This window comes from Hippopotamus amphibius, chromosome 2 (assembly GCF_030028045.1).
Source record: "Hippopotamus amphibius kiboko isolate mHipAmp2 chromosome 2, mHipAmp2.hap2, whole genome shotgun sequence".
In the NCBI taxonomy this organism is placed as follows: domain Eukaryota; kingdom Metazoa; phylum Chordata; class Mammalia; order Artiodactyla; family Hippopotamidae; genus Hippopotamus; species Hippopotamus amphibius.
The window spans coordinates 218,288,376-218,301,316 of record NC_080187.1 but is presented as its reverse complement, the minus strand read 5'-3'; the positions used below and the strand labels follow the sequence as shown (position 1 = coordinate 218,301,316).

The window sequence follows — 12,941 nt, the reverse complement described above, 5'->3', positions numbered from 1 at the left end:
CAATTGTTTTTTTTTTTTTTCTTCTTTTACCATAAATGGACTGTATATATTGTTCTGTGCTTTCTTTTTTTAAATTCATGATATGTCTTAGAGGTCACTCCAATTATATATGTGTCCATCTCACATTTTTAATTACTCATAACCTACTGTAGTATAAATAGACCATATTTATCTAACCCTGGTTCTGTTACTGGACATTTAGCTTGCCTTCAGTTTTCACTGTTAGAAACGTATGTCTTTCAGCCTAAACCTTTGTGCACATTGTTTTTATATTTTTAGGACCCTAGATGTAGAATTACTGAGTCAAAGACTGTGGGCATTTTAAACTTATGAAAGGCTTCATCAACTTACATTTCAACCAGCAATTAAAGAGAGGGCCTGTTTCCCCCATCCTTACCAAACATGGTATTATCGGTCTCTAAAAACTTGTTTAATATAAGAGGAAGTCATGTTGTGTAAAGGAAGCCAGACAACAAAGAAGAGATACTGTAGCAATGGTCTTATCAGGATAGTGGTTAATGGGGATAGAAGGGGGGATTGACTGGAAAGGGCCATTAGGGACTTCAGGATGCTGGAAATGTTCTATAATCTTAATCTGGTATGGGTACATGGGTGTCTACGAATGTAAAAATTCATCAAGTTGTACACTTACGAGTAATGCACTTTACCATCATACCTGTATTATACCATAAAAAATCTTTTAAAAAATCATCTTATTTTAGGTTTGATTATGAAAATTTCAAACATACGAAAAAGGGAAAGAACAGTATATTACATATCATCTTGATTCAACAACTGAATATTTTCCTATATTCGCCTTATATGTATGTGTGGTGTGTGTGTGTGTGTGCGCGCGTGTAAAGACATTAAGACCTATTATGTCTGATTTCTTTGGTATGTACTTCTAAATTGAAAGGCATTCTCCTGCCCACCACAATATCATTATCACACCCAAAACGATCAACAATAATTCCCTACAGTCATATAAATTCCATTCACATTTCCTCACTTAAATATTTTTATCTTCATTTGCTTATTGCTTGTTTTTTTCAAAACAGGATCCATTAAATGACAATGTATTGCATTTGGTTGTTAAATTTCTTAAGTCTTTTAAAATCTAGACAGGAATTTCTTAAGGTAGGAGTCCATGGATACAATTCAAAGGGTACATGAACTTGGATGGGAAAAAAAAATACATCTTATTTTCATCAAATTCAAAGTGAAATTTAGCATTCCCTTTCATTATAAGTGAAGGAAACCATGATAATATCAGCAGTAACTGTGTCTTTGTTGCAATAAAAAATAAGATGCTTTCATGTCACTTGAGTTCTTGCATATATCTCAGAGATATTTACAGTCATCATTACTTTAAAATTACTGTAGTTATTAGATCTGTTGTTAGATCTTATTTAATGCATTAAAAATGAAGCGTGCTAAAAATAGAGTTACCATATGACCCAGCAATCCCACTACTGGGCATATGCCCAGAGAACACCATAATTCAAAAAGACACATGCACTCCAGTGTTCATTGCAGCACTATTTACAATAGCCAGGACATGGAAAAAAACTAAATGCCCATCAACAGATGGATGGGTAAAGAAGATGTGGTCCATATATACAATGGGATATTACTCAGCCATAAAAAGGAATGAAATTGGGACATTTGTAGACACATGAATGGACCTAGAGACTGTCATACAGAGTGAAGTGAGTCAGAAAGAGAAAAACAAATATCATATATTAACACATATATGCGGAATATAGAAAAATGGTGCAAATCAACCAGTTTGCAAGGCAGAAATAGAAACACAGATGTAGAGAACAAAGATATGGACACCACATGGGGAATGCAGGGGGTTGGGGGTGGGGGTTGGGGTGGGGTGAATTGGGAGATTGGGATTGCTATATATACATTACTAATAAGCAAAAAAATATAAAATTGTACACTTTAAATATATGCAGTTTATTGTATGTCAATTGTATCTCAATAAAAGTTCTTAAAGAAAAAAAATGAAGCATGTACATTACCATAGTATATTCTAAGATATTTTAATAACCAGGACTTCTCTGGCGGCCCAATGGTTAAGACTCTGCACTCCCACTGCAGGGGGCAAGGGGTTCAATCCCTGGTCTGGATAAGATCCTGCATGCCTCACAGCAAGGCCAAAAAAAAAAAAAGGTATTTCTGCAAAGAAGACATGCAGATGGCTAACAAACACATGAAAAGATGCTCAACATCACTAATCATTAGAGAAATGCAAGTCAAAGCCACAATGGGGTATCACCTCACACCGGTCAGAATGGCCATCATCAAAAAATCTAGAAACAAAAAATGCTGGAGAGCGTGTGGAGAAAAGGGAACCCTCCCGCACTGTTGGTGGGAATGTAAATTGGTACAACCACTATGGAAAACAGTATGGAGGTTCCTTAAAAAGCTAGAAATAGAACTACCATATGACCCAGTGATCCCACTGCTGGGCATATACCCTGAGAAAACCATAATCCAAAAAGATACATGTGCCACAATGTTCATAGCAGCACTATTTACAATAGCGAGGGTATGGAAGCAACCTAAATGCCCAACAACAGATGAATGGATAAAGATGTGGCACATATATACAATGGAGTGTTACTCAGCCATAAAAAGGAATGAAATTGAGTTATTTGTAGAGGTGGATGACCTAGAGTCTGTCATGCAGAGTGAAGTAAGCCAGAAAGAGAAAAACCAATACTGTAGGCTAACATATATATATATGGACTCTAAAAAAATGGTACCCATGAACCCAGTGGCAGGGCAAGAATAAAGATGCAGATGCAGAGAGTGGACCTGAGGACAAGGGGTGGAGGTGGGGGGGCACGAAGGGAAAGCTGGGACAAAGTGAGAGAGTAGCATTGACATATATACACTACCAAATGTAAAATACATAGCTAGTGAGAAGCTGCTGCATAACACAGGGAGAGCAATTCGATGATTGGTGATGACTTGGAGGGGTGAGATAGGGAGGGTGGGAAGGAGCTGCGGGAGAGAGGAGATATGGGAATATATGTATAAATACAGATGATTCACTTTGCTGTACAGCATGAACCGGCACAACAGTGTAAAGCAATCATACTACAATAAAGAGCTTAAACAAAAAGATATTTTGATAATTGTATTTCAATATAATTGTTTTCCTTTATAATCCAGTGTAGGTTTCTTTTTTTATTTTATTTTATACATTTGAAACCATTGTGGAAAAACAGTTCGTTGGCTTCACTGGACAGCCACAAGGGTGGGAGGGGAGCCCTTGGCACAAAGCAGTCCACCCACACACATACACGTTATTATTAGTGGTGTTAATATTGGTTCATGACATTTGCTTTCTGAAGAATCTGATTCTCTTGAATGTGTGACATTGTGCATTTGTCTGATTGTTAATTCATCGTTACTTAACTCATTTCCCTTTCCCTATGTTTCCTATAAACTTAAGTTATGTGTAAAGACTTGATTAGATGTAAGTTGAGTGTTTTTCACAAGAATACTTTATAGGTGATGCTCTGCACTTCTCAATGCATCACATCAGGAGGCACATGATGTCTGGTTGTCTCATTAGCGATGCTAAATTTGATCACTGGGCTAAGGAGGTTAAGATACTTTGGGTTTTGCATAATGAAACAGTATTTAAATTTATGGAAATTTGAAACTATATACAAAAGTAAAGGGAATTATACAATGAACCATGGTGTATTCACCTCTCAGCCTCCACAGTTATTAACATATGGCCAATCTTGTGTCTTTAGTACCCAATTATTCCTCCCCCACCAAAATAAATACATACAAATTCCAAATATAATGTCTATTTCATTTCTAAAGAAGTGAGAACCTATCTCTAAAAGATAAGGGCTTTTAAAAAACACAATACCATTATTACATTTAAAAATAAATAATTCCTTAATATCTTCAAGTACCCAGTCAGGGTTCAGATTCCCAGGATTGTCTCATACTATCTCATGACTGTATTGTGTATGTCACGTTATAATCTTATGATTGGTTGGTTCAAATCAAGATCCAAACATGGTCCATGCATTTCATGTAATTGAGTTCATTCTGTTGCTCTCTTTTTCTTGCCATTTACTTGAAGAAACTGGACCACCGAGAATTAGCACTCTTTCTTATAGTGATTTATGTACTGAACAATTGAATATAAAGTCTCCAAATATGAGTTCCATGGGAGAATAAAATGTATGTAACTTAGTGTATCTTTGAATATATTCTTTTACTACAAACAGTTATAAATCATTAGCCAACATAATAAATCACCAGCCAACAATGAGAAAATATAGTTTGAGCTGTACTTATTTCTAAATGTTAGTTCTGAAGGAGCTGTGATCATAATGTCCTCTCTTGAGCTGAATGTAGGTCCACATCTAAACAAACCATTGCTTTTCCTACAGCTTTGGAAATGAAAGGAAAGGAAATGAAGATGATGACAGCCACTTCATATAAATACTAAAGTAAACTGAAATCAAAATCACCTCCCAAGAGAACACTGATTGCGTTAGTTTCCTGGGGCTACCATAGCAAAATACCACAAACTGTATGGCTTAAACAACAAATGTATTGTCTCACAGTTCTGGAGGCTAGAAGTCCAAGATCAAGGGGTTGGTGGGGTTGGCTTTTTCTGAGGGCCCTGAAGGAGAATCTGTTGCAGGATTTTCCCCTAGATTGTGGTGGTTTGCTGGCAATCTGTGGTATTCCTTGGCTTATAAACCCATCACCCTGATCTCTGCCTTTATTTTACATGGCATTCTCCCATGTGTCCAAATGTGCATTTCTGGGTGCGTGCCTGTGTCCATATGTCCCCCTTTTATAAAGACGCCAGCCATTAATTGGATTAAGCATGTGTTCTACTCAGATATGACCTCATCTTAACTCATTACTTCTGCAACAAACTTATTTCCAAATAAGGTCATATTCTGAAGTACCAGGGGTTAGGACTCCAACATAAGAATATCAGGGGGACACAAATTGAACCCATAACACTGATCTTCAATTTAAAATGGATGTATATTTAAAAGTAAATATATCTTCATTGACTTCTCATCAATTTACGTTTGCTTTTTCTCTGACAGAGTTTGCCTTTTTAAAAATTCTATTTCACCTCCCATCACCAAGAGAGTAAGTATTCCTTTGTAATAATAGGAGTATTTAGGGGTCTTCATTTTCAATTGTGAAATTTTCCGTGTGTTTCTTCCAAAGTCTGAAATTGTATCTTGAATTGATGATAATAACATGATAATTGTGGAGAATGTTTGAGAATTTCTGGGAATGACAGAAAATATTTAAGACAAAGAAAGAATTTGCAGCTGTGAACATAAAAGCAAAGTTTTGCCCCAAGAAACTAAGTTCTTTTAGGAAAATATATGAAGGAAAAGATAATTACTTGCTTTGAGATTTTTTTTTTTATAGTTGACTTACGTTGTGTTAATTTCTGCTATACAGCAAAGTGACAGTTACACACACACACACACACACACACACACACATTCTTTTTTATATTATTTTCCGATATGGTTTATCAGAGGCTATTGAATGAGATATGTTTTGAGACTCCAAAATTGCTACAGGAAAAATGTTCAGTTTGGATCACTAACATAGAAAAAAAGGATTAAGAAACTCCCGTGTCTGTTCACAATAGCTACCTGATTAATTAATCACTAAAACAGTCTTACAGTGCTTTAAGCAGCCCATAATAATCATTAGCCCTTCCCAAAGGCACAAAGAAAGTTAATTTACTTAGAGGAATTCAAGGATATGAAATTAATGTGCAAAATAAACCCTGTGAATCTGAGCGGATCTCCAAACTAATTTTCAGTATTGCAGAGCATAAAGTTAAAATTACACATTTCAAACATTTTTGACAGAGATCACTTCAGCAATGTTTATTAGCCCTACAATTTCATTAATTTTTCAAGTCTTCTATCTCCTAACCTTTGGCATTCCACTGCCCTTCAAATAGACCAATCAGTAACAAATATTTTTCCACACAGATAACCTTTAACTATGCCTTTATAATTTGAAATTATTTTCTGGTTGTACTTTTCCCTTTTTTAACTTGTTCAGCCTCAGTAGTTTCTAATGTGTTGAATTGTTTGAAAATAAGATCCTCTGGATTGAGGTCAATTACTACAGAAGATGAAAACCTCATAGGGAATTGGAAAAACATTACCGAGCAACCGCCCAACGTGGGGCTCGAACCCACGACCCTGGGATTAAGAGTCCCATGCTCTACCGACTGAGCTAGCCGGGCAGTTGAATGCAGTTTCTTTTCTAGATCTTTTCAAGGTAATGAAATTATTTTAACTTGTTACAAGACTTGCATTTTGCATTTAAATTTTTTCTCATAATTTTTTCGATAAAGTTTTTTACTGCGTTCAAAATTGTGTTCCATTTCTGCTCCTGTGCACACAAACTTTTATTTTTTAACAAAGTGTGCAAACGGCCCTCTAGTGGTCAGCACTAAAGCGCGCTGATGCAGGCGACCCGAACTCGGCCGAGAGAACGGAAGTGAGCGCCGGGTGCCTCCTGTTTATCCCCAAGGTCCCGGCTGACAGAGCGCTCATCCCCTGCGGCTCCAGGGGCGTAGAATGCTGTGGACACCTGCGTGGTGGAACACAGTAGCTGGCTCTGGAGGAACGTCCTGCGTACCTTCTAGAGAAGGTCAGACCCCAAAGTACATGTGTAGAGCTGGCTGGCCTCTCGCGGCCCCCGTGTGGCTTTGAGGTGTCTGGCATGTTTCTGCGGCACCACGGTGGTTCAACGAAGCCATGCCCCATTGTTCACATAATAGAAGTTTATTAAAAAGCTAACACAGCCCCAGAAATTAATTGAATTGAGTTTGCTCACACAGAACTAAAAGGTAAAGCTACTTATCCTATAGCATGATAGCACCTTTGTGTGGGGAGGGACCGTTATTTCAAACCTCTCCCCACTAAAACGAAAAAAATTAAAGATTTATTCTGCTTTTCTAGTAGTAACCAAACAGTCCCCGTTGATGAGGGAGTGCTCTACTTTATAGGGTGGGGGGGAAATGTAGGATTAAAAAAGCGTAAATCGGCAAACTCTTGTAAAGGAGAATTATCCATCGAGGTTAAACCCTTACATTAATAGCTGGTAAGGGTCACACAAGGTCAAAGCAACACTGCACGGGTTACTTCCTAGATGCAAGGAGGGCAATCTAACTGTAAAATGGAGGTATCAAGCTGTCACCATCCTATTAAGACATTAATCTGAGTTTTGCTAGTGGTTTACTAATCTTCAACAAGATTGTGTCTTCCGTGGTGATATAGTCTGAAGTACACAAGATCAATGGTAATTATTTTTTCTAGCCAAAAAATGTTTTACGTGAATCTGTCAACCATTAGATATTAATTCCAGTTTATAGGAAATAAAGAGAGTTGAGGAACCAGATAAATGACAGCACAAGGAAGCAATAGCACAAAATCAGAAAGTGGGAAATTCTGCAGCACACCTGGCCTGGTGTCTTCAACAAATAAGTACTGTATTTTAAAAAGTGACTTTCGCTAGATTAAAAGAGATACAGTGGCCATAATAATCAGATGCAATAGGTGATCCTGGATTGGATACCATGCTGTACTGTGTATGTGGGTTTTTTTAAATTATGGTAAAACAAAAACATAAAATTTACTATTTTAATCATTTTAAGTGTGCAGTTCAGTGGCATTAGTATTCACACTGTTGTGCAGCCACCACCACCACCATCCAACTCCAGAATTATTTCATCTTCCCAGATTGAAACTCTGTACCCATTAAATAACTCCCCATTCTCCCCTCAGCCCCTGGTAACCACCATTCTACTTATTGTCTCTATAAACTTGACTACTCTAGGTGCCTCATGTAAGTGGGATCATATAATATTTTATCTTTTTATGGCTAGCTTATTTCACTTGGCATAATGTTTTCAAAGTTCATCCATGTTGCAGCATATATCAGAATTTCCTTTCTTGTTAGGGCTGAATAAATATTCCATCTCATGAATATAGCACATTTTGTTTATGCATTCATCAGTTGATGGGCCTCTGGGTTGCTTCCACCTTTTGACTATGGTGAATAATGCTGGTCTGAATGTTGGCCTGCAAATATCTGTTTGATTCCCTGCTTTCCATTCTTTTGGGTGTAATATCCAGAAATGGAATTGCTGGATCATATGGTAATTCTATGTGTAATTTTTTGAGGAACATCCTTTGGAATTTTAACCTTCATGTAAGTCAGCTCCATACTGCGGGCCTCTGTTTCTTCACCTACAAAATATGAGGAGGTGGGGAGAGAAGGGATGAGAGTGAGAGAGGGAAGGCTAAGAAAAGAGAGGGCTTAAAGAGGTCTCTAAGGAGCTCATGAATTCATGACCACCTAGACCCCTGGACAAAAGTGCTGGTCGCATCCCTTGTGTCTCATCGAGTGAGTGTAAGGAGGAAAGCTTTTCTTATTCTGAAGAGGCACAACTTGATTTTCACTAAATGTTTGGCCTGGGAAGGCCTAGAGGTGGAGGATGGAGGATGGGTGGCCAAGGTGGTCACACTGCTGGGGCCCCTTTGCCTCACACCATCTCAACTCAGCACTTCCTTCTCTACTCCCTCAACTTCTCAGTTTGCCTGTTTGTGTTCAGAGAGAAGGGGGTGCAGCCAGGGTCTAGGCCAGCCGGAAACAGAAAAACACTTGAAATTTTAATAAGGAAATTTCCTTGAAAGGAACTTGCCAGTGTCACCATGGAGATGGCTGAGATGAGCATTATGAAGACCCTGTTACTCCCATCTCCTTCTCGCCACCCTCTGGGTACCAACTAAAGCTAAACCACACTCCTCGGTGACCTGGGGAGATCTTTGCAGCCAGCATCTTTCTGCTATTTCCCTTAAAACTCTCCAAGGTCGTCCACTGCCTCAGGATAAAGCCCCAAATGCAAACTCCTTAGCAAGGCCTGCCTGGTCTTGCCTGATCTTGCTTCAGCCTACATCACTGGCCTTGCTTATCCACCCCTACCTGTACTAGATGCTCCCACCACACTGGGCTAGAAAGAGCAAAGCGGACTTTCAAGCTTCCAGGGTGCCAACCGCACTTCTTGTAAATATTTAAGTTGCAAGATAAATGTTCGGTTTTACCATCTTGTCAGCGTGTTTAGTGATAGAATTTACAACTTCATTTGGAGGAAAGGTCAAATGTCTGAACAAAGTCTCAAATGCCCCTTTGGATAGAAGACCTGGAGCGGTGGGACTTCCTGCTGCCCTCTGTGTGAGGCTCTGGTTCCCACCCTTGATTTGCTCTGTGATGTCAAGCAAGTCTCTTTCCCACTCTGGGCCCCAGGTTCTTCACCTGCCTAACAAGGAGACTGACACACAAGGACCTTTGCAAGGCTGTCTCTCCTCTGGCGTCCTGTGCTTCTTTGACCTTCCCTGAGGCCAGCTGGTAGACTCTGGACAGGCTCCCACGCCCTTCCCACTCAGGTCCCAAATGGCATCCCTGCAGGTTGAAAGAACAGAAAGGAAATTGTGAGACCATGTGCTCACAATGGTGCCTTTGTACCCAGCCTAGCCTCTTTGTTCTTTTCAGCTCAGTCTTCCAGTCTTCCAGATCAATATCCATTCCCCAGCCCTGAAAGTGGTGGGTGGCGGGCTTGTATGGAAGCAAGCCATGAGCATTTAGCAAGCACTTGATACTAATAGCTGCCAATTGTGGAATCTCCACTCTGGGAAGTGCCTCCACGTTCTCAAAGGACCTTCATCTGGGTTAAATGACTTGTCCAAGGCCACACGGCTAACAAGTAGAAGAGCCGGGCTTGACACACCCCTGTGAAGCTGGTTCTGGGGCACCTTAAAGGCCTCCAATGCCATAACCACTTCCTCTTGTACCCCTTCTTCCTTTTCCATGACCCAGGCACTTTCCAAAGTACTGTACTACATGTGTGTTCATTCATTTCAGCCTCATAACAATCCTGGGGGGAGAGTAGTGCTGTTATTATCATCGTAAGGATAAGGAAACTGAGGCATGGAGTAGTTAAGTAACTTGCTGAAGGACACACAGCTAATGAATCTCTATGGTCAGGCCACTCAGGATGGCTGGTCTCTTAATCTCTGTACATCCCCTGCTTGACCAGTCCCTGCTTACTCACGTGACTAGCCAATCCTCTTAATCATAGGACTTAATCTGTAACCACCTAGCTGCTTGGCCCCTGCCCCAGCTGCTGGTTTCCCTTGTAACTGATGAGCCAACCTGATATCAGTCTCCCCTCCTCCTATATATGGTAGCCTCCTTCTCCCCCCAAGTAACGAGGATGGCTGCTGTGCATGGCGGGGTGTTGCTCCAGATGTGTAAGATTCCACATTGTTGATGTCTCTGTTACTTGTCTACGGGCTCTTTCTTCGGTCTTGCAGCTGAATTACAAGGCTTGCAGGCCTGTCGGGTGCAGTGCAATAAGTCATAGAGCTGGAACTTGGATAAGGCAGTCTGGCTCCAGCACCCATGCCTTGGTCATTGTGCACCAGTCAGCTAACAAGTTCTTAAATCTGACCTTTCCTTTTCTGGGGCTTATGAAGCATTTCTTGGTTGGTTGAAAAGCGAATAAAGTATAGATGAAAGGGCTCTGGTGTTACAGGGTCAAGCAGATGAAAGAAGGGGCCAGGGCTGCCTGTGAGACTAGAGGTCTGATCTAAAGCAGCAGCTACCACCATGCAGGGCCAGGACCACCAGCTCTTCTGACTTTATTTTAAAAGGAACCAGAAATCTGGATTTTAAGCGAAAATTTTCCTGATTTTCAAATGTTGGCAACCAACTGTTTTTAAATGACAAAACGTGCCAGCTGAACAAAACCCACCCATGGGTCACTTGTAACCTGCAGGCTGCCAGTCTTCACCTCTGGAGTAGAGAGTCAGTCCCTGAACCTTCCAGGATTGGTTCAATGGTGGAGACAGGGCTCTCTGCCCTCCTGCCATCTCAGACATGATGGGGAGAGGCTCCTGCCACCAAGGGTGAAAGCAGAGGCCCATGCCTCTCCACCAAAGAAACCCCCTCCTGGGCCAGAACCCCCCACCCTGAGACTCCTAGCCCTCAGAAAATTAGCACCTGGTCTGATGGGTCAGACCAGGATGCAAGGCTCAATTTGAACACTTCTTACCAGAGACTGTCCTCTGTCTCCCTAGGACTGCAGCTGTAGAGGGAGGGGCTGCTCCAGCCATACCATTGTCCAGTCTTGCCACACACAGTGGGCACACAAGGAGCCTGTGTGTTCTTGGGGGTGGGCAGGTCACTGGTATGTATGTACCTTTAACCTCCCAGCACCCTTAGTCCTCTTGGGAGCCAACTCATTGCATGGAGCCTTAGAGCTGGAAGTCGCCCAGTTGCTCATTTTTGGGGTCGGCCAGAAAGTGACTTTGGTTTTTAAGTTAAAAATAAAGACACATTTTTCATTTTTGCAAGAACTTTGTTGAACAACATATTCACCCTTTTGTTCCACTACCTTCTGCCATTTTTTAGGCAAATTCATAATTCCATCTTCCCAAAACTTTTTATTTTTTTGAGCAAAGAACTGTTCCAAGTGCCTTTTACAGTATTCCAGGGAATTGAATTTTTTTCCTTTAAGATTATTTTGTAAAGACCAAAACAAATGGAAATCTGAAGGTGCAATGTCTGGTGAATACAGCAGATGAATCAGAACTTCCCAGCCAGGCTGTAACAGTTTTTGCCTGGTTGTCCAAGAAACATGCAGTCTTGCAGTGTTCTGATGGAAGATTATATGTTTTCTCTTGACTAATTCTGGATGCTTTTTGTCAAGTGCTGCTTTCAGTTGATCTAATAGGGAGTAGTACTTGTTGGAATTAATCGTTTGGTTTTCCGGAAGGAGCTCATAATAGAGGACTCCCAATCCCACCATATACACAACATCACCTTCTTTGGATGAAGACCAGCCTTCGGTGTGATTGGTGGTGGTTCATTTCACTTGCCCCACGATTTCTTCCATTCCACATTATTGTACAGGATCCATTTTTCATTGCCTGTCACAATTTGTTTTAAAAACGGAATGTTTTCATTATGTTTAAGTAGAGAATCATGTGGAAATACAGTCAAGAAGGTTTTTTTTGCTCAACTTTTGTGGAACCCAAACATCAGAGCAATTAACATAACCAAGCTGGTGCAAATGATTTTCAACCCTTGGATATTTTGAGTATGTCGGCTATCTCCCACGGGATATAACATTGATTATTCTCAATTAATGTCTTGATTTGATCGCTATCAACTTCAACTGGTCTACCTGACTGTGGAGCATCGTCCAGCAAGAAATCTCCAGCACGAAAAACTTCACAAACCACTTTTGGCATGTTTGATCAGTCGTAGCAACTTCTCCATACACAGCACAAATCTTTTTTTATGTTTCAGTTGTGTTTTTACCTTTCTTGAAATAATAAAGCTTAGTAGGCTGAAAATGGGTTTTTTCTTGCATCTTCAATATTAAAATGGCCACACAAAAATTCACCAATTTTGATGTATTTTATTTTATTTTTTCACATCTTTATTGGAGTATAATTGCTTTACAATGCTGTGTTAGTTTCTTCTATACAACAAAGTGACTCAGCTATATGTATACATATATCCCCACATCCCCTCCCTCTTGAGCCTCCCTCCCACCCTCCCTATCCCACCCCTCTAGGTCATCACAGAGCATCAAGTTGATCTCCCTGTGCTATGCAGCAGCTTCCTGCTAGTCATCCATTTTACATTTGGTAATAGCTATATATCAGTGCTACTCTCTCACTTTGTCCCAGCTTACCCTTCCCCACCGTGTCCTCAAGTCTGTTCTCTACGTCTGTATCTTTATTCCTGCCCCGCCACTAGGTTCATCAGTACCATTTTTTAAGATTCCATATATATGCTTTAGCATACAATATTTGTTT

The 12,941-nt window shown here is 40.3% G+C and overlaps 1 non-coding gene across 1 annotated transcript; it reads right to left on the bottom strand.

Moving 5' to 3' along the window:
• Positions 1-6,219: 6,219 nt before the first annotated feature.
• On the bottom strand, positions 6,220-6,292 carry TRNAK-CUU (transfer RNA lysine (anticodon CUU)). The gene has a single exon. It is a non-coding gene; the product is annotated as a tRNA-Lys (tRNA).
• Between the last annotated feature and the right edge of the window lie 6,649 nt (positions 6,293-12,941).